Source organism: Alosa pseudoharengus, unplaced genomic scaffold (genome assembly GCF_046254945.1).
Source record: "Alosa pseudoharengus isolate Yale_2024_CS ecotype anadromous, Long Island Sound unplaced genomic scaffold, YU_APseudo_1.1 YU_APseudo_1.1_scf_14, whole genome shotgun sequence".
NCBI classification, from domain to species: Eukaryota; Metazoa; Chordata; class Actinopteri; order Clupeiformes; family Clupeidae; genus Alosa; species Alosa pseudoharengus.
This window is the reverse complement of record NW_027468609.1, coordinates 16,825,061-16,845,842: the sequence shown is the minus strand read 5'-3', so window position 1 is coordinate 16,845,842 and position 20,782 is coordinate 16,825,061. Positions and strand designations below refer to the sequence as shown.

The 20,782-nt window shown below is 40.0% G+C and overlaps 1 long non-coding RNA gene across 1 annotated transcript; it reads left to right on the top strand.

Moving 5' to 3' along the window:
• The first annotated feature begins 1,597 nt into the window (after window positions 1-1,597).
• On the top strand, window positions 1,598-3,896 carry LOC143122951 (uncharacterized). The gene is made up of 3 exons (XR_012986774.1): window positions 1,598-2,304; window positions 3,477-3,732; window positions 3,878-3,896. It is a non-coding gene; the product is annotated as an uncharacterized LOC143122951 (long non-coding RNA).
• Window positions 3,897-20,782: the final 16,886 nt, after the last annotated feature.

The following is a 20,782-nucleotide window of genomic DNA, read 5'->3' as shown; positions in this document are numbered from 1 at the left end:
TGCTGTCCGAACAGGATAAGACATTTGTGGATTGGCAAGCCTTCACTTGGTGGAAGGTGGAGTCATCGATACGCCAAAAGCAGAATGTCGTATGTCATTCGGTCCCCAGTGGAGAGTTAAAAACATCATCGTCTTGCGGCCACCCCGTAACACAGCTGGGATACTGCGGCTCATCTACTGGGAGTCTGATTCTTGACAGAGATTCATTGAAAAAAGTACAAGACTCCTCGCTTTTAATTCCAAGTACCAGACAGCCTGGAGGACTTTACATTAAAATGCGAAAATCTTGCTGAAAATTTTGGGCTCAGTCACAAAGAACTTGACGCAGTTTTGCGTTCAAAAAAGACTATTGAACTAATGTTAAAAAACAAGGCAGCACTGGCAGCAAGTGACATGCCTAAAAGAACGTCGGCATCAAAAGGCAAAATCACGGTATGCTATGATGAAACCTGGAAGCACTACAGGTATAGAAAGCGTAGTGAGATCGACTGGCGACGTGTTTATGATTGCAAGCAGTTGGAATGTGAAAATCCTTTGACATACTTAAACCGTTTGGACTATGCGTTCATGTACTGCGGCGGCTTTGAGATGACTTACATCCACATTGCGGAAAAATACCTGGTGGACCGTTTTGTGAATGGCTTGAATACCAAACTCGGAAACGCACTGAAAGAAAAAAATCCGCATTGGCTGAATTTAACCATAAATGATATAGCGACAGAGGCAGAGAAACTGCACAATTGTATGAGGAACGTGCAGAGAAGGGGTGCTAAGGATGCAGCAACTGCCCCTTTGCCCCTTAACGTCCAAAGTGCCTTTTTGAAAAGGCCTAAGAGTTTTTTCCAGTTTTAAATATGAGTAGGCCTACAATATTGAACATTTCATATTCACATTTCATTGATCATTTATGAAATTATAATAATACAAAAATAGCCTAGCCCCACTAACACAAAACGTTAAGGGAACGTTCGGGAACGTTAGTGTATGGTTCCCTAAAGGGTAGTTCGAACCAAACCAAAAACTAACGGTTAGGGAACGTTACCTAAGGGTTCCTTAACGTTCCTAAACGTTAAGGGAACCAACAAACCAAAACGTTCTCCTATGGTTGCACAGTACCTTCACACAACGTTCCCGTTTGGTTGTTTTTGGTTGTTCTGAGTGCTGTTTTGACATGTTTATTTTAACCAGCTCCGTTTAAGTTTTTGAAGTAGGCCTAGCATATACAAGGTTTGCAGTCACTTGATATTCACTAAAAATTATTGGCCTTATGTAATCAAATTAAGATAAGGAGTAAGAGAATATATTTATTTTTAGGCTGATATCAATTTTGCTATAAACAATACTTTTGTGCTTGATTTCAGTTTTGTAACCGTATGAAGTGAAAATGCTTAAAACACGAATCTATCAATAAAACAATTTTCACTTCTACATTTCACATTTCACTTAGCTCAATATAAAAGTCCAACCGTTACACCCCCACGCCAGTAGGGGGAAGACAACGCCTGGTCTGCATTCAGAACCGATTGCAGTTTCACGTTGGATTAAACAAACAATAATACTTCGGTAAATAAAATATAAAATATTTTTATAATAGTTTTCTGCTATCACTAGAATACATTCAGAACATGTTTCATTTGTTCCTGTAGCCTACCATTACCATTTTACATTCACACATGTTACATTATTTGCATTCGAGGCTTCTGATTAGGTGGCAATGACGTCAATGGTAATGCGTCTCTATTCATTCCAATTCCATGCCGTGTTAAATGTGTTATATAGCATTGTGTGATTGATTGCGCCTCTATCAGCGTTAGAAACTGGAGACAATAACAACACAAGCTCCATTTCAGTTTTTGAAGTAACATACAAAATGTTTGCAGTCACTTGATTTAGATCCACTCAAATGATTGGTCTTATAAAATCTAAGTAAGGTAAACATCATATCAAGATAATATTTATTTTAGGCTAATATCAATTTTACTAAATAAAAAATATATACTTTTGTGCTTTTTTTTACGTATTAGGTGAACTTTAAACAAAAATCTATCAATAGAACACTTTTCACAACTAAGAAAATTCACTTATTTCATTTCACAATTCACTTCAGTTCAGACAGGCTCTCCCTTACACGTAGGCCTACCCCCACGCCAGTAGGGGGAAGACAGCGCCTCTGCTTTCAGGTGATCGATTGAAGTCTTGTCCTGACTTCCGTAAACGGTCTCTGTTTGAATTCCGTGATTCTTCAACACCGCTGGAAGAAGTCTTGGAATGGATTACACTCGTCTTGAATTCGATCTCACGAAAGTAAGTGAAATATGTTACAGTTTCATGATGTAGGCCTAGTGGTTGTAATGCAAGGGTTTGAGGTTTAACCTTAAGTCCTTTCACTTGTAGGGCTTTGTTATATTCCGATTCTGCCAAGTTTGTAATTTACCAGAGCACATTGCTCGTTCGTCTTTGTTTGAGCTGTTCTCAACGTGTTATGTTTTGCAGCATTGTATGTTTTGTGTCATCGTGTTAACCTGCTCACGTTGATGTTACAAATAATAGCACTAGGCTACCGTTTCTTTTAATTAGTTTTAGTGTACAGTCAGTCCTTTTAGGCAAGTCACTCGGCAGCAGTGGTGTAGGCTAGTGGATATAGGCCTACTGTATGTAGCTGGATCTAGGCTACTGTGATGTAGGCTAGTTAGCTGTAGTGGGTAGGCTATACTGTGATCAACCCCAAATGTATCCTATTCTATTTTAAGTGGGTATACTGAGATGGTGAGGCTTTTTAAGTTGGTATAACCTACTGAACAGTCCTGCATATGTAGGCTACACTAGAGCCATAGAGATGGCTATAGTAGGCTACACTGTCGGCGGCCATTTTGCAACACAGTTGATCGGATAGACGATTCAAGTGAATAGACCTCTGAATTTTGCCTTCAAAAAGCTGAGATCCGGTAGCCTATCTTGCAATTTTTGCTATGGGAAAATAACATGGGGAGAGAATTATTGCACTCTCCCGTGGACGAAGTCTGAAATGCAGACATTTTGCTCAACACACGTTTGTCCTCTGCCTTCGAGTGGTAGGCTAACTGTGATCTTCAACAGGCCTACGTTAAGACAGCAACTTAGATTTTTGCTACCCCAGACCTAACTTGCAATGTAACTTGTCATAGGTAGTTAGGTTAAATTAACACCCTGATCTCCTTATAGGCAAAGATGGCAGTTTTGGTTCCTTTTTGTAGGCGAACTTCAGAGGTCTGAGGTCTACGCCCATGCATTTCTATGGATGCTGTGTCTCCCCATTAGAAATTCTCTGGGCTACAATACAAAAATCAAGTCAAAAGCTGGGCCAAATATCCAGTTAAGAAAATCTGGTTGTGTACAGATGACTGATTGCTGCAATACTATCAATAATCGTTTTCTCAATATGGAAATACTGCTTTGCTCTACTACTGGCTCACAAAAACGTTGTTCTCTTAACGTAGATTCATACACCAAAGCTATGGAAAAATGTCAGCGGCTGATGGACACTTCTAGCATTGAGGCGGAAGAAGATGCGAGCGTCCACAAAAGGCAGTGCATGGTCACGTGATGGTAAGACCTCTTAAATACAGACTATTTGCACAATTCAAATATTCTTTTTGCAATCAGTGCAGATTGCATGGTCTTTTATTTCAGATGAATCCGTTCCGCAAGCAAGAAAGCATTCCAGGATGGTGCGTGTGCCTGGAAGCCCTGTCTGTAAGTTAACATTTATACATGTATTATTTAAGAAAACCAGTTGAGTCATATTTCCTACCATGGAACTACTGACATTCATGTTTATTAACCTAGTGCATATCATGTTACTGTTCTGATGTATTTGTCTCTTCCTGCCTTTTATTAGGTCAGCAGATGTCACTGCCTCCACCACCTGCATGTGAGTTTTTCTTTTTAGCGATTGTTTAATGTAACAGCATAGGTTTATCTTTTGCAAATGTCATGTGCAAGAAACCTACCATAAATGAACTGACCAATATTCATATTTAATTTCTTTTTAGATGAGTCAACACCACACAGGCAACCAGCTCATTGCCCAGAGCTGGATGGGTCTATTATAACGCCTGCCACTTCATCTTGGGACCCAGTTGAAGGTACTGTGTCTTTGAATTTTCCATTTCCAAGTAAATACAATTTCATGACAAGGAACTTGAGAGTAAGTAACTTTTTTGTTGTTGTAAACAGCACAAGTGACTCATCACACAGAGGGAGGTGGCTTGGCCATGGAGACGGAAATAAGAGGTAAGAACACTCACTTAATTTGTTCACATATGCAGGTATATAATGTATTTAACAACTAAAACTAACACCATCCATTTTCCATAGCAATAAGGACAACCATTACCGCATGGCATAGCGAATGGACGCATTTGAGGAGAAGATGGATGAGCTGCTCATGCTCTTAAGGAGCTCCCAGTCACCTCCCTCTGCTCCAGTCGATGACATATTGCTGTCGTCCTGCTCGACAGTCACTGAGCTGCAGGAGAGGAGGAACAAAATGCCCTCCCTCCAGGACTTGTACTCTGGGACCTAAGCGGGCAGAGACCATCACCAAAGACTCCACATATCCTGCACACACACTCTTTAACTTCCTCCCCTCTGGCAGGCGCTACAGATCCCTGCACACAAAAACAACCAGACACAAGAACAACTCTTTTCCCACTGCCGTCACTCTCCTGAACTGCAGATAAGTGGGGTCATCCCCACTTTGACCGTTTACCTGCCCATTACATACTTTATCATTCCAGTATACGTCTTGCACTCTACATTTGCACTATTACTTTGCACTCAACAGCCCACCCCATGTGTACTTGTATTGGTATTATGTCTTTGTATATTGTGTTGGTATCTGCCACAATGTATATTGTTGTCTATTGTACAGTGTGTCTATTTGTTGAATGTAGCACCTACCAAAGTCAAATGTCTTATGTTAATATACTTAGCTAACACTAAGTCTAATTTATATATATATATATATATATATATATATATACAGTGAGGCCTTTTATATTGTTTTTTTTTGTCTTTTGATAATTTTATATTAAAGTTATAAGTTCCATCGATTTTGCCAGTTCATTCTTTCCTGCTAATATATAATAATGCATTCCTGCTCGTGCTGTTTAAAGTAATTGGTATGCAAAGGTTGCAATGTTAGGGGAGGGTTCCCTAAAGGTTGCAATATTTAGGGAAGGGAACGTTCCCTAAATGTTAGGGAACGTTATGGGATCAGTTAGGGAACGTTAGGGGAAGGTTTCTAAAGTTTGCAACGGTTAGGGAACGTTAGGGGAAGGTTTTTTTTAAGTTTGCAACGGTTGGGGAACGTTAGGGGAAGGTTCTCAAGTTTGTAACCTTTAGATAACGTTAGGGGAACGTTCAAGAACGTAACCAAGAACTAACGTTTCCGGAACGTTCAGCAAACTTTCCATGGGAACCAAAACTTGCTCAAAAACTAACCTTAGGGTAACGTTTGGGAACCAAAAACTAACGTTTCCGAAACCAAAAACTATGGTTCCTAGAACGTTTTGGAAACCATAAATTGTTAGCTGGGAGCCTACTAGCCTACCTGTCAGTTTACCCCACATCACTGTGAACTTTTACTTGCATTACGTGACAACAGATGTGTTGAAAGAACCGCGGTGAAATTAGACATCCACCTGATATTCAAGAGAGGTAGTTATGTTTTGAATTTCAGGAGAATGTCTAATTTCAGTCTAACTTTACCAAGATGTTGGAGGGAACGTTGAGCAGGATACGTTACCGGGGAACATTCATTAGCCTACCCCAGCTGATGTGATGTGCCATTAATTTAAGAACACTCTGATTGGTGGCTACCAGGCGCATAATTCTCCTTTGATTGTCAACGGAACGGATCAACGGAAAGGTTGATCATTATATTGTGTTTTTATTTTTATTTTCATTTTCTCAGTGCGCGGGCACAGTATGTTTAGCTCTGCCCACGTGGTTATCAACTCATGGCCTCATGCAAATGTCAGATATTAGTCGTGAGAACTAACACTGAAAGACTTTCCTCATCTTCTTGCAAAATGTTCTGTAGATGACACAGAGTATTTTGAAAGGAAAGAGGAAGCATTGATGCAAATATGACTTGGAGAGAAAACTGTCATAAAAATGTGTTTTAGGCCATTGTATTTTTTTTCATTGTAAATAAAAGTCCAATTTTAACTTATACGGTGATTTGAAAATGGGTTGTAATATCTGATTGGGATTTAGTTATTGTGTGTGTTTGGGCATTTGGGCAGCCAGGTTATACACTGAAAAAAAAAGAATCGCTGGACTATTAGGCCTACTTAATTTATATAGTCTACATCGGTTGCACCTGGATGTAGGCTAATGTTTACGTTTACGAAATTGATTCATGTGTTAACCCAATTTGATCAAGTAAATTCAGATGTACTATTGCAACATCATTGTTAAAGGACAATAACTTTGAGTGTGCTGTGATACAGTAGGCTATATTATTATGAGGATTGTCAAAGTTTTTTTTTTTTTTTTCTGTCATCTACTTCCTGAAATTTTGGTCAACGATACCCGGGGCACATGAAATTTGGTGGGTATGTAGCCCCACTAGGCTTTTACGGAAAAATTTCGTTTGGTCCCCGGGGGCCACTCCCCCTCCGCGCTGGGCCCCGAAACCCAAAAAATGCAGTTTTTCCTAAATAACTACCTGAACCGTGGCACCGAGGATGAAGAAATGTTTATGGTATGTTGGTCTCAAGGGCCCACATCAACCTAGCCCATAATCACTCGTTTGTGATTTGCACCCCCCCCGGTAAAAAATTAAAATGCAATATCATTCTGCTTTAATCGCCCCTCTCTACAGTTAAGATGTTCAGAACTGCACCAAATTGTATATGTATGATTAACCTGACATTCTCTGGGTGTATGCCAAGTTTCGTAGAATTGCATCCATGGGGGGGTCTAAAAAAAAAATTAAGTTATGTGTACATTTAGTGACTGTACACTCATTGGCCTGTAGATGGTGGTGCACACATATACACACGCACACACACACACAGGAACGCACATACATCAGTATCGCCAATTACAACAGCCGATACATAATTACAAATTCAGTAGGATTAAAGGAAAACCAAATATTCATCATAATAATTTGGCTGCATTTCCAGTATTGGCGTCACGTAGTCGTTTGTCCACCAGATGGCGCATCGTTGCAGTGAGATGTAATTTTGTTGGAAGTTAATTAAATCTAAAGTGGGTTGGTATTCTACAAGGACAAGACTGTAGTTTACCGCAGAGAACGTCTAATAAGATGATTTCTGCATGACATATAATTCCAATTTCTTCTTGAAGCCGAAATAAATCTGAGAATGTTTATCGGACATGCTTGTTTTTTACTGCTGGTAGGCTACGTTAATCCTATCAATAGCAGAACGTAGGTAAAATAATGTTACCGTTAGCAGGGTTGAGTGATGGAGGCCAATTTGATTGTATTTGTAGAAAACCATAAATGCGGTTATAGGCTACCAAGAAAATTGATAACAGCACTAATTGTATCTTTCGACTGTCATCTCATTTGCTTATGACCATAACCTAGGCTACTAACAGTGAGTTAGCCACAACACGTTCGCTACGTGATGGTTTTCTAATGGAAAATATGCTACCTGAAAGATAACCTATGATGCATCCTAAACACCGGGCTGGGACATTTCTGCTAAAAGTCTCAAAAAGCATCTGAGTCAACGTTCATTCCCAAACACCCATATGTAACAGGACAAGGTCCACGCCCCTTGTCTAGGTCAGGAGTGTGAGCCAATCAGCATATAGTAGTGGCTATATTAACTTCAGCTTTTAATTTGAAAGCTGACGTCATAGCTGCATACTGTTGTTTGTCCACCTGACTCCTGCCTTCACCGCGGGATCCCTTGTGCTCTTTTGGCCTCCTGCCCGCTGTGCACGTATCCAGTGACATTCCTGGTAGGTTATCGTGGCATTGCATTCGTTGTAGCTTTCCCTGTATGATGTTTGCTAGTATAGTTAATACAAACTTTGGGGTTTTAGGACTGCTGTCGGTCGCAGAACATGGGCCTCATAACCAACCTGATCGGTACTTAAGTTTAACTGTCTTTAAAATAATATGTAGCTTGCGTGGGTTTTAATTGTATCTTCATGTAGCAGAGCTTGGTGGTAACACAAGGAGCGGCAACATCAAGGCTACTTTGGTCAATGCCAATTGAAGCTGTAATTGTGCACTAAATGCCTGTTTCTTATTGTAAATGGACATTAACCAGAAGTCATGCCAACGTGCGAGAAGACATTATTGCTGTATGAGAAGATGTTCTTCCCATTGTGTATTTTGTGTATTATGATTAGTGGCTCATTCAATGATCTTTCTCTCTTGCGAGACAGGAGCTGCAGGCCAACTGGGGTGGCGGGCTATCAAGGTGGTGGCGTCCCTTCACTTTTCCTGCTGTGTTGCATCTGAGCATTTGGTTTGACATGTTCACGTGTGGTGTGTCTTACGGCTCCCACACACAGCTGCGTGCATCGTGTTGCTGGAGACGCATCCCATTCACTTTAAATGGGCTCACGTGATCCGTTGCCGAACTGAATTGTGGGTCCGTCGCGTCGCGTTTCTCCCGCCGCTCGCGTTGAGGAGTTCAGCTGTTGCTGCACCGACAGACGGCACCGGCCAATCAAGCCAATCTACGGACGGCACCAACCAATCACATTACGGTTTTACTTCAAGTCATTTGCATAGCTACCGTCGGGAACACCCACTGGCATGCGTTGACGGAACACAGCTGTGTGTGGGAGCCGTTAGACCCTCTCTTTTGATATACTCCCCAGCCCCGGGTAAGCTTCAGTCCTGTCCCTGGCTTTCCCCAGCTTTCTTCAGCCATTAATCTGATAAGCATATTCTGGTGTATGTGTGTGTGACTGTCTGTGTGTATATGTGTGTCCAGGTCTTGTAGGCCATTTGTCTCAGTGCCGTATTGGCAAAAGTCTGATTGTCTGGAGAGAACTCACTCCCTGTATGTTTTTATTATTTGTAAATAAAGAGTTTATTTTTGGAACCACTGGTTTTCCTGTGATCACGAACCTGTGTTGCCTGGTTGGGCTTCAGATCACTAATTATAGTCCAATTCATTGAAGATTCTGAGGGGCAGGGCCTCAGATGGCGTAGTCGACAATTTGTAAATAGAGAGCTAACCTACCACTTGCCACACATAGGCTACTTCAATTCTCTATTTTCAAAGGGGATTCAAGTAAGCAAGAGCATGGCTCAAAGTAAAGTAACTGAAACTACATAAATTCGTCAGAGTGAATAATTTGTGTCAACTCGCCGCAATGTAGATTTATTAACGCACCCGTGATCTACATCTCCATTTAAACCAGATATTTTAAAGCGCACGTTGAGATGTATTCAGGACAGGGCTGTAGGCTACCTACACATATTTGTTGCACGTGCTACAAAAATCATTCTTTGCGATGGACGTTACACCGGTCAGATACAGTTTTGCCTATGGCTATACCGTGAGACCAGGGGTGAAAGTAGTTTTTATTTCTTGGTGGTACTATGATATAGAGTTATAATGCGCGCGCCGAAAATTTCACTTAGCCTAATTATTTATTATTTATTTATTTGTTTATTTACTGTATCTACTATAGTCTACTATAGTCTATTATTACTGTATTATAGTCTACTTATCAAGCATTCACTAGGACTTCTTATCACTCTAGTATCACTCTTTAACCCACATGTTTTTGATTATGAATAAATTGCAAACACTTAATTTCAACATTTAATTATTTATTTATTTAGCCTAGTACTCTGCTCGCTCCCACTTCCAATCGTTTTTTTTTATATAGGCTACTGTATATCATGAAACACGTTTCTTTGAGTCATGCCTTTTTATTTGGGAGACTGCAACATACTTCTGAGCGCTAAAACACTTTCATTATTGCTGCGCAAGATCTAGTTAAGCCGTACACGCGCTGTCTCTCTTGTCTCTCCAGCGAAACACTGCACACATAAAACCAGAATAGGCTATTGAAACATCAACATATTTTTCTTTAGCCTGTATGTTTTTTTTTATTTGGGAGACTTTCCAAGAAACGTCAGTCTGCTAAAACACTTTGGATACCAGTGCACGTTGGCGCAATTACTGTAGGCTACTGTACGCGCGCTATAGCTTGCTCGTTGTCTGTCCAGCTGCACGGGAGGTTTAGACACAATTCAGATACAGTTCAGAACGATGTATATGAAATATATTTTGGGGAAAACGTGTTGCTTCTGGTAATTTGACGTTAGCAGTTGTGTTGTCATCAGTGACTGACTGGGATTAAAAAGGGTAAGGCTATTTGCACCCCTGGTACAATTAGCAGTGTATGCTATTCGTACCCTGGTGCAATAAGAAGTGAATTCTATTCGTACCCCGGTGCACACAGCAATGTGTCCTATTAGTACCCCGTCTAGTACACATATCAATGTATGCTATTCGTACCCAGGTGCACACAGCAATGTGTCCTATTAGTACCCCGTCTGGTACAAATATCAATGTATGCTATTCGTACCCCGGTGCATACAGCAATGTGTTCTATTAGTACCTCGTCTGGTACAAATATCAATGTATGCTATTCGTTCCCCGGTGCACACAGCAATGTGTTCTATTAGTACATACCTAGTAGTACCATATTGATCACACAATGTAATAATATATATTTTTTTAAAACAAGCAACATGTTTTTTTTGATGTTACATAACAGAGTGTGAATAGCTCAGCTGTGTAATCACTCTGTATAAGGTATGCTGTTTGCATCAATGTACAGTTAGAAGTGGATGCTATTCGTAGCCAGGTGTTTATAGTACTGCATGCTATTTACACCCTGGTGCATGAACTAGCTAATTGTTGCAATCAAAACTTCCGTTTGAGAACCAATTTCTTATTCAAATTGCGCGCCTTCTCTCCAGAGACGTTGGTACGCATGCACACTCACTCCGCCAAAACTCATCACACGGGAATCGAACCCCGGTCTCCCGCGTGTAAGACCTTGCCTGTGACCACTGCACTATCTGCTTCGATGGAAGTTGCGACTTGCAGGTAAACTTAGAGTTTATAGGCCTGAACGTCATATTCACGAAATTTTTGTTAGCTAACAAACTGACGGTTGTATGTGTTCACTGAACAAAGATTATGAAAATAAAACACAACTTTTCCATCTCAACTTTAATTTGAACAGATATTAGTGCTGAAACCGTTCAGAATTCTTCACTTTCTGCTGACGAAAAAACGAATGTCGGCCATGTTTTTTGGGCACGCGAGCAACATGATTTTGTTGTTATGTGTGGCCAAGGCTATAGAGCATCACAGTCCCGCCCACAGGAGTTTCCGGAAGTAAGAATTCAATGCAATTTCTCCATTGACAATTCGGGTATAAGCCATACAAACTTAACTGCACATGGTAGACTCAAAGCGATTGTGTATGCTCATATAGACGCCAAAAGTTCACGGGGCACTAACCTCGTTTTGAGATAAATGTCTTTTATTCGCGATGTCTTGGATAAGTACTTCATTACCCACAATCCTGAACAATCCCACAATCCCACAGTGATGCCTCTGATTGGTGGAAAGGCCGTTCAGTCATAGTTTGAAACTTGAATCAGCGAAAATTATTGACAAAGATGGCGAAAATCTTAATGTGAATAAAAACTTTCTAGACGAACATTGGTACTTGTATCAACAAGGATTGTGGTTTATATATCACACGAACTTAGTCAGGGCCAATACACCATCAAATAGAACACTGTAAATGCTAGTTTGAACACTTAACTTTTCAGGTAGCCGATAGGCTAGCTAATCATTAGCCTTTCAGACATTAGAATGTCATTATAATGCTGCTAACATTAGCCTACATGCTGCAACACAGGTATGAAATATATTATGTTTTAGTGACCTTGTTGTTTCTATGAACATTAATTGTTGTTTATATGAAACATCAACTTAGACGAGGCATAAAAAGCCCTGTATATCCCCATTAAGAACGTAAACCTTTGAACTAGCTAGCTAGCTGATAGCAAAGCTGGATGCTACCACCGGGTAGACACTGCAGTAAAATGGTTAGCAAACCGTCCATGCCTCCGGCCCGTGAATATTTCAGTTTCAAGGACGAAATCAAGAGTGTCCAAAGGGGTGAAAACCACTTTAAATCGGGTCACATTATTGACTGTTGTGTGTCGAGGGTCAGCTTGTGGGTTATGTATGGGCCAGCATGAGGAACAAGACCTATCAAACCTATGAAGTTGTGTGGTGAGTTTTGCAGGGAGGTTGGTAATGCTAGTTAACATTAGCTAGGCTACTGTAGCCTTCATACTGTACGAGCCATATCAATCATTAACCTAGAAATACTTCTTCGTACATTTAATGAACATTTTGTGTAATAATTCAAGTTAATAAACTGAATATGGTGGTCCAAGAGCAGACCATGCACCGGTCCATGCATCAGGATGGCAGTCAGATATGAAGCACTGCACAATGTTGCTAACGTTAACGTTAACCGCTTTCACACACACACGATATAAAATACACAATGGTAAATATAACATTCAATACCAAAACACTATTATTTACACGATTACTCCTGAAATAACTGCTATTAACTATATAAAAATAATTGTTTGGAGGAGAGGGTTCGCTGCTGTCGCCGGTTGGAAATGAATTATTTCGCGCTGGTTCGTGCTGCTTATATATTTTTCAGTGAGGCCCGGTGGTTTATGGGATGAGTAGTTCCTTCGCTCGGAAATGAAAATATGTACACAGTCTTGTACCTTTGACTTTTTTTGGACTTTCTCTTCGTTTTTTAACTCAAAATGATATGTTGTGTGCTTATGAGTTACTCCGTAGCTGGATATCCTAAGACATGCTCTAAAACTCTTTAAATACGGATTTTTCCAGAACGTCAATGGGAAAAATGAATGGGAAAGCTACTTCCGGAAACTAAGCTCTCTCGGAGGAGGGGCGGGACTGTGATGCTCTATTCGTACCAGGGGTAGGAGCGAAGGAACTACTCATCCCATAAACCACCGGGCCTCACTGAAAAATATAACCAGGGGTACGAATAGACACTCCGGATTAAAAAACGGCCCTGGCATTTTCACCAACCTGCGGCCCACACGGGGACGCGCATGCATGTGCTCGCAACACACAGATATAGCTTCACATGCACGGACATAACACGTTTGTAGCCCCATTGGTGATGAACTCTAACTTTAATATGCATAAAGACTGAACCAAGAACATGGATATATCAATGCACAACTCCAAAAAATGAATGCAATATGAAATATGAAAATGAAAAAAGAATAGCCTAGAATACATGGATTTCTATGTAACGTCACGAAAACATGCGTGCGCAAGAGGCAGAAAGCACCATAGAACAGCATAGAACAGGGCTCTCCATGAAAAGAACAAAATGAGTTTTTGTGCTGAAAACTGCACCGAAATCACGATGGTTAGAGAATGTTCAATATGTTCAATATCCCTAAAGGAATGCATGTCTTCGCCAAAAATGAGAAAATACGATGTTAATGCAAATGAACGGCAAACTCTGAAATATAGCCTGCAATGAGATGCTATTATCATTGAGACAACAGGGGACCAGGGGTATATAAAAAATTATGATTGTAGCTTACAGCAGCCGACTATTTAAGTCAAGTTTATAACGTTGTGGCACCAAGCGTCTTCTGTCCCACGGCTGCGCGCGAATGTAGTTTTGTTGATAAACGGGAAACCCATCAGAGCAGCCGCTCCACAAACGTGTCTTAATTAACGTCATTAACAAGGTGCAAAGGAGCTTGCTCTTCTCCGCAACCCTGTCTATCACGTCATCAGCATCCAAGTTCATTATAGGACCTCTTTCTCTGTCGCCAACATATGGGTGTCATATGAAAGCTCAGAGACTGTAGTATCGGGATGTGGTGCAATATTTCACGGCAAATAATGTATGGGCCATAGGTATCAAATCTAGTGCATAAATTGTGGAATATGAAATATAGCTCATGTAAATTAAATCTATGAAATATGGCCATTTTCCACGACGAAATTGGCCATGCATGGTGTCAAATAAAAGCTCAGAGACTGTAGTATCGGGATGTGGTGTAATATTTCACGGCAAATGATGTGTGGGCAATAGGTATCAAATCTAGTGCATAAATTGTGGAATATGAAATATAGCTCATGTAATTTAAATGTAAGAAAAATGGCCATTTTCCACGATGGAATTTGGCATGCAAGGTGTCATATGAAAGCTCAGAGACTGTAGTTCCGGGATGTGGTGTAATATTTCACGGCAAATGATGTATGGGCCATAGGTATCAAATCTAGTGCATAAATTGTGGAATATGAAATATAGCTCATGTAATTTAAATGTAAGAAAAATGGCAATTTTCCACGATGGAATTTGGTATGCAAGGTGTCATATGAAAGCTCAGAGACTGTAGTTTCGGGATGTGGTGTAATATTTCACGGCAAATAATGTATGGGCCATAGGTATCAAATCTAGTGCATAAATTGTGGAATATGAAATATAGCTCATGTAAATTAAATGTAAGAAAAATTGCCATTTTCCACGACGAAATTTGGCATGCTGGGTGTCATATGAACGCTGTGAGACGGTAGTATCGGGATGTGGTGTAATATTTCACGGCAAATAATGTATGGGCCATAGGTATCAAATCTAGTGCATAAATTGTGGAATATGAAATATAGCTCATGTAAATTAAATGTAAGAAAAATGGCCATTTTCCACGACGAAATTTGGCATGCTGGGTGTCATATGAACGCAAATCATGTGTGAGCAACGGGTATCAAATCTAGTGCATAAATTGTAAAATATGAAATATAGCTCATGTAAAGAAGAAACAGAAAAGCTTCTTCCAAACAAGTGCAATATAAACCGATTTATTTGACAGAAAGCATGTTGTATCATTTACTTAAAGATTGGTCGACAATGGAGTCACCAGAAAAAAGGCTTTTATTCGTCTGTGAAGAGTAGCCTACATGTTCGTCTGCTACTATGCCAGTGTCATCGCGTATTTGCAGTCAGCACTGCCCCCTGTCGGTAGAAATGATATGTGTGTGTGTGCATGTGTTTATGTGTGCACCACCATCTACAGGCCAATGAGTGTACAGTCACTAAATGTACACATAACTTAATTTTTTAGACCCCCCCCATGGGTGAAATTCTACGAAACTTGGCATACCCCCAGAGAATGTCAGGTTAATCATACACATAAAATTTGGTGCAGTTCTGAACGTCTTTACTGAAGAGAGGGGCGATTAAAGCAGAATGATATTGCATTTTCATTTTTTACCGGGGGGGTGCAAATCACAAATGAGTGATTATGGGCTAGGTTGATGTGGGCCCTTGAGACCAACATACCATAAAAATGTCTTCATCCTCGGTGCCACGGTTCAGGTAGTTATTTAGGAAAAACTGCATTTTTTGGGTTTCGGGGGGCCCAGCGCGGAGGGGGAGTGGCCCCCGGGGACCAAACGAAATTTTTCCGTAAAAGTCTAGTGGGGCTACATACCCACCAAATTTCATGTGCCCCGGTGTTTCGGTGCCCCGGGTATCGTTGACCAAAATTTCAGGAAGTAGATGACGGGAAAAAAAAAAAAAAAAAAAAAAAAAAAAAAAAAACTTTGACAATCCCTATATGACCGATTTGCTAGCTTCGCTAGCGGCGGTCATAATAAATAAATACATTATGCTGCAATAAATAAATACATTATGCTGCAATGTAGCCTACAGGTGTACCTTTCATCAGTCCAGTTGCAATGGATGGACTGTGATGAACTGCCCTACTTGTGATTGTTTAGAGATTTTAAAGGTTTTATAACAATGCTACAAATTTTTTGGCCCAGAAACAAATCTATTCACCTTTGCAGCGCCAGTAGGCTACATTGTGTGCGGAATGTGTGCAAACACACACTCCAAACAAGCATACACAAAAGTTTCAAGAGTGGGGGATGGAGTAGAAGATGGAGACAAATTCATTAATATGATTTATTTTCGCGGAATGGATGTACAGGACTGAGCGTCGGTCATATTTTGTACCGCTATGCGGTACATCTAGTTTGAAGTTGAACCACTTTTTGCATGCTCAATAGCCGACCTAACGCATTCATGGTGGGAACAAAGCATGGCTCATCCCAAAGTATAACATAAGATACAACTCAGCCCCAAATTCTACTGGTCTCTAAGCATAACTCTCTTTAAGAAACTTATGTGAAAACGTTTGGCTACACTGTTAGCTGCATGAATATCTCAGTGTTCTTGTAAAGGCTCATGGGAACACAATGATGTGTTCACTTGCCTTACTTGTTCAGTACTTAGGTGCTTCACTGATCTGACATGATTCTGTTGGAAGAATTCATTGCTGTGGCAAAATATGTCAGTTCAATGTAATAACATTGTGTTCGAAAGAAAAAACATGAGTTTGTTTAATTTAATGTTTCGTCGTTTACTAAATGTGACAAAAACTCTTTTCCTTTCCCCCCCAGTATATATGCTTACCATACTTGATTCAATTAAAAAAAGTGGATTGCTCAATCGGAATGACTATTTGAACACAATAAGGATGTGTTTAATTCAAAACCAGACTGTTTCATGTAATTGTAACATAATGGGCCCTATCATGACATTCTAAAGTGCATCGTCACTCGTCAAAAGTCTATTCAAATTTAGTAGGATGTCCAGTTCACATTGGGAGGGGTTTCGTTCTCAAAAGTGGAGCGCATGGCGTAACAAGGTGTTCCTAGGTCTTTTAATCAGTCATATGGGTGTGTTTGGGGCGTAACATCATTTTAAACCAATGAGAATGACATCTGTCATTCCCTTTAACGGCGCAACGCGCGATATGTCAAATAAATGCATCGGTATTTTGGCATTCAACGGCGCATTTGAAGGAGGCTGCTTGCGAGACCGTATGGAATAGTCATTCTTAAACCATGCTTTACTAAAACCTAGCATAGCCTTCACGCATTTGCACTCGTCTATTATTTGAACTCATTGGCAAAGTGAAACTAACTTCACCAAGGAGTCAGTCAACGACAAGACAGTTATATGCAGTTACTTTCACTATTGACTGACAATGGGTTACCATAGAAAACATAGGCTGGAAAAAGCAACACTTACCCTAATGTTGCTCAAATGACTAAATAAAACAACATTTATCCTGCAGAGGAGTTGCTTATATCGTGACAGTGCGTCTTCAGCTGTGCTCCATTGTCTCTCGCCTCTCCCCTAATCACTTTTAACCGTCATTACCAATTTGCAAATGATGGTGAATAACTACTCATCATGAGATGTACAGTATTTCGTAATATCTTTATTCTAATTATGTTTACCATTGTAATCGTGCAATTTGTAATGCTTTGCATGGACGTGCGCTGGTGTGCGTTCATGAATGATAGAAGGATGGTGCGTGCACCTGCCAATATGACTGTTGACATGCGCTCTTAAAATAGCATATGAACAACTCGCCATTGACTTCTGACCAGGTTTAGGTGGTGTATGATAGCGATTTTTAGACAATGCGCCAGGTCCCTCCCTAGGTTGTTAATTGCCACACCCCTGGGCGCAATGCTTAAAAAATAAAGGTGCAAAATAACGAATTCAACTTCGCGCCGGTGAATAACGAACTTTACGCCATGCGCTGGTGACCGAAAATACAGCCCAATATGGTTTGATAGATAGATTTTTTACAGTGGTGATAAAACTGTGAGTATCCATGGCCACCAACATGGCTGTCTGCTGGAGCGTCATCTGTGTTGTAACGGCATCTTTTGTTATAGGCCTACTCTGCTCACTCCGACACTGAATATCTTGTTTGCCCAATAGGGCAACTCTATCAACTTTGACAGATGCATAAATCCTTATACATACACATTCCTGTTCAACATGAACTTAGTTGTATAAGCACTTATGTGTTATGGTTTGTATAATATTGTTTTATTTTCATTAGGCTGTTGATTAATTTGAAATTATTGTTTATTATTGATATTCTCCTTAATGTAGTAGTCTTACCATATCATTGTTTTTATATTATTTTTCATTGCTTATTTTATTAGGCTATTGATTTAATTGAAATTGTTGTTTATTACTACTATTCTCCTTATTATATTTGACCAACATTCAAATCTGTTCACTGTTCAATTTTAAATATGTTGTTTTGTATTTGTGTGTCGCTTTGGACAAAGGCGTCTGCCTTTAACCACAACCATAACCATAACATCGTAACATGCTGATTGACTAGGTGCAATACCCAAATGGGTTCGAGATAGAACAATAACCGCTAACACACCTGACGCACCACCGGAAATAAATGAGCTGGCTAAAGAAAGAGCCTTCCATGCATCAAAGTGCTTTTATTAGCATGACGGTGTGGGTGGAGTGTTGCAGAGTAGGCTACAGAATGGAGATAGTAAGATGATAGGGGTGTGAGTGTGTGTGTGTCTGTCTATAAACACAACTACATTAGACTGACTCCCTGGGTTACATACCGATACATACTATGCTGTCAATACGTTTCTGTTTTATTGCAGTCAATGAAATACATTTTGTTTATTTTTTTATCATGTGTCATTTGAGCTTGTCCTGAAAACATACCCCAAACTTGTCCTGGCATCTGTCTACTTCAGCATAACGAGTGCAAATCATGATCTGTTAAATAATTAAAACTGACTTTTGATGTCTTAATATGCAAACATTCAGGGACCATTACCTAACCAGGAGATGCAGCAACCAAGTCTGAATGGTTTGCACCTGAGAACCCTTGTCACATGTTAATTGGTACATTCACACCTCTATATAGTGTAGGCTACCCTCCACAACTGACCTGTATAAATACATCTCTTGGTGGTTTATTTCCACAATGGAAAAAAAACGTTGAATGGAAACAATTTATCATAACAAAGAGACACTTGTTTCTCCATTGGCCTCCACTTAATTGTTGCCCCCACCAAGATGGCGGTGCAATTGAGGTACATTCTGGAGCCCAATGCAGTATCTATCACTCGGTGAGTTGCACAGTTTTGAAAAAAGTTTTGAAAAAACGTTAAGGGTTGTTTTAAGGACATGCTGGTGCATGCCCATGGCCAGCCACTCTGAAACCGTCAAAGGCGATTCAAAATGAATCAGAAAGTCGAGACAGGACTCATCATCAAAATGTTGGTGTTCACCACTCTAGTTTATCCAAAACAAACCAGAAAAGGGACTCAAATTCATAGGCCCAGTGCTGTGCATTCAGATTCCCAGGCCATCTGCTGTGCATTCTCCTCTTTAGCTTATCAACTGGTTTTCTTTGGGGACCACATCAGGGAGCTAGATGACCAAGGCATGCAGCAGGATCTTGATTAAACCATTGTAGAGGGAGAGCAGATAGCTAACAAATGTTCAGAAAACGTTCACTAACTATGGACAGTTGTCAGTCTTTACAGAGGATTTACACTATTTTTTTTACTGTAAAGGCGACTGTGCTTGCCTAGTTAAAACATCTCACTGGTGCTCTTTCCTATCATTCAAATTCCAGCCATGCAGAAAAATGGAAGAGTGTGCTGTGTATGTTTGAGGAGTGCTGAAGAGTGCTATGGAGATTGCATTATTTGCAAAAAATAAGATATCTTTTATAGTGCAACAAAAAGAAACATTCTCCAGTGCATCATTACTGCATATGATGCTGAAAGGGAAGTGGACCTAGGACAAATCCTCAGCTATTAACTGATTAATGTCCCTGTACTATAGCTATTGCAGATAGTGATGGTTATCTGTGAAGTCTATCCTCACTCAAGTGCTATGTTGGAATGTCCAGTAGTGATCACTGCAAAAACTGTTCATTCAACACTGGTAATAGATGCTCAACATCTAATTATGTCTTTAGGACACCCATCTGACTGCAGCACATTTAAGAAGTATGCAGGAAAGTTTGTAAGAAACTTTTGTATTGTTATTTGGTATTTGTTATGTGGTAGCAAATGATGTTAACTATCAAAGAAATAGACCTAATGTAGGAATGCACACAGATATTGCAACAGATAATGGTGTAGGCCTATCTGATTAAGACCTGAATGGTTGAAACACTAAATTACACTGGGAGCAAAGAAGACTATCTTCCCTTTGCAACTGTCAAAGAAATTCCATAAACACCCCTAGGAAGGCCTAGGGTAGCCTACATCAGATGGCCTAAAGATTAGGCTCTTCTGCATAGCAGTGATGTGCATGCAGTAATTTGAATACTGACCTTGATCTAGCCTACTTTGGATATTTAAAGGTAATTTATTGCCAAAACACCACACAATATAAATGAGCTATAACAAACAATAAAGGATGTAATCACACACAAACTACTATTGTACTGACTACAAAAATAATAATTATGTAGGAAGTTTAGAAGTTTAAAACCCAGAATTGACCAAAAGTGCACCAAATTCAACACAGATGACTCAATAAACTTGGAGGAGGCCTGCATCCTTTCTTTTCCAGATATTTTAGGATTTGGATATCGTTTCAGTATCGAGTATCAAGATATTTATGGCAGGTATTGTATCGAAGTCATCATTTTGGTATCGTTATTTTGGTATCTTAACACTATGCCAGAGCCACTCTGTTTTCTAGATGTTGAGGATCGGAAATTGCATGATTGCCACAAAGCAGAACTCCATTCAAACCAGTATTGTAAATCAGATGGGCCTATCATCCACATCATTATCAC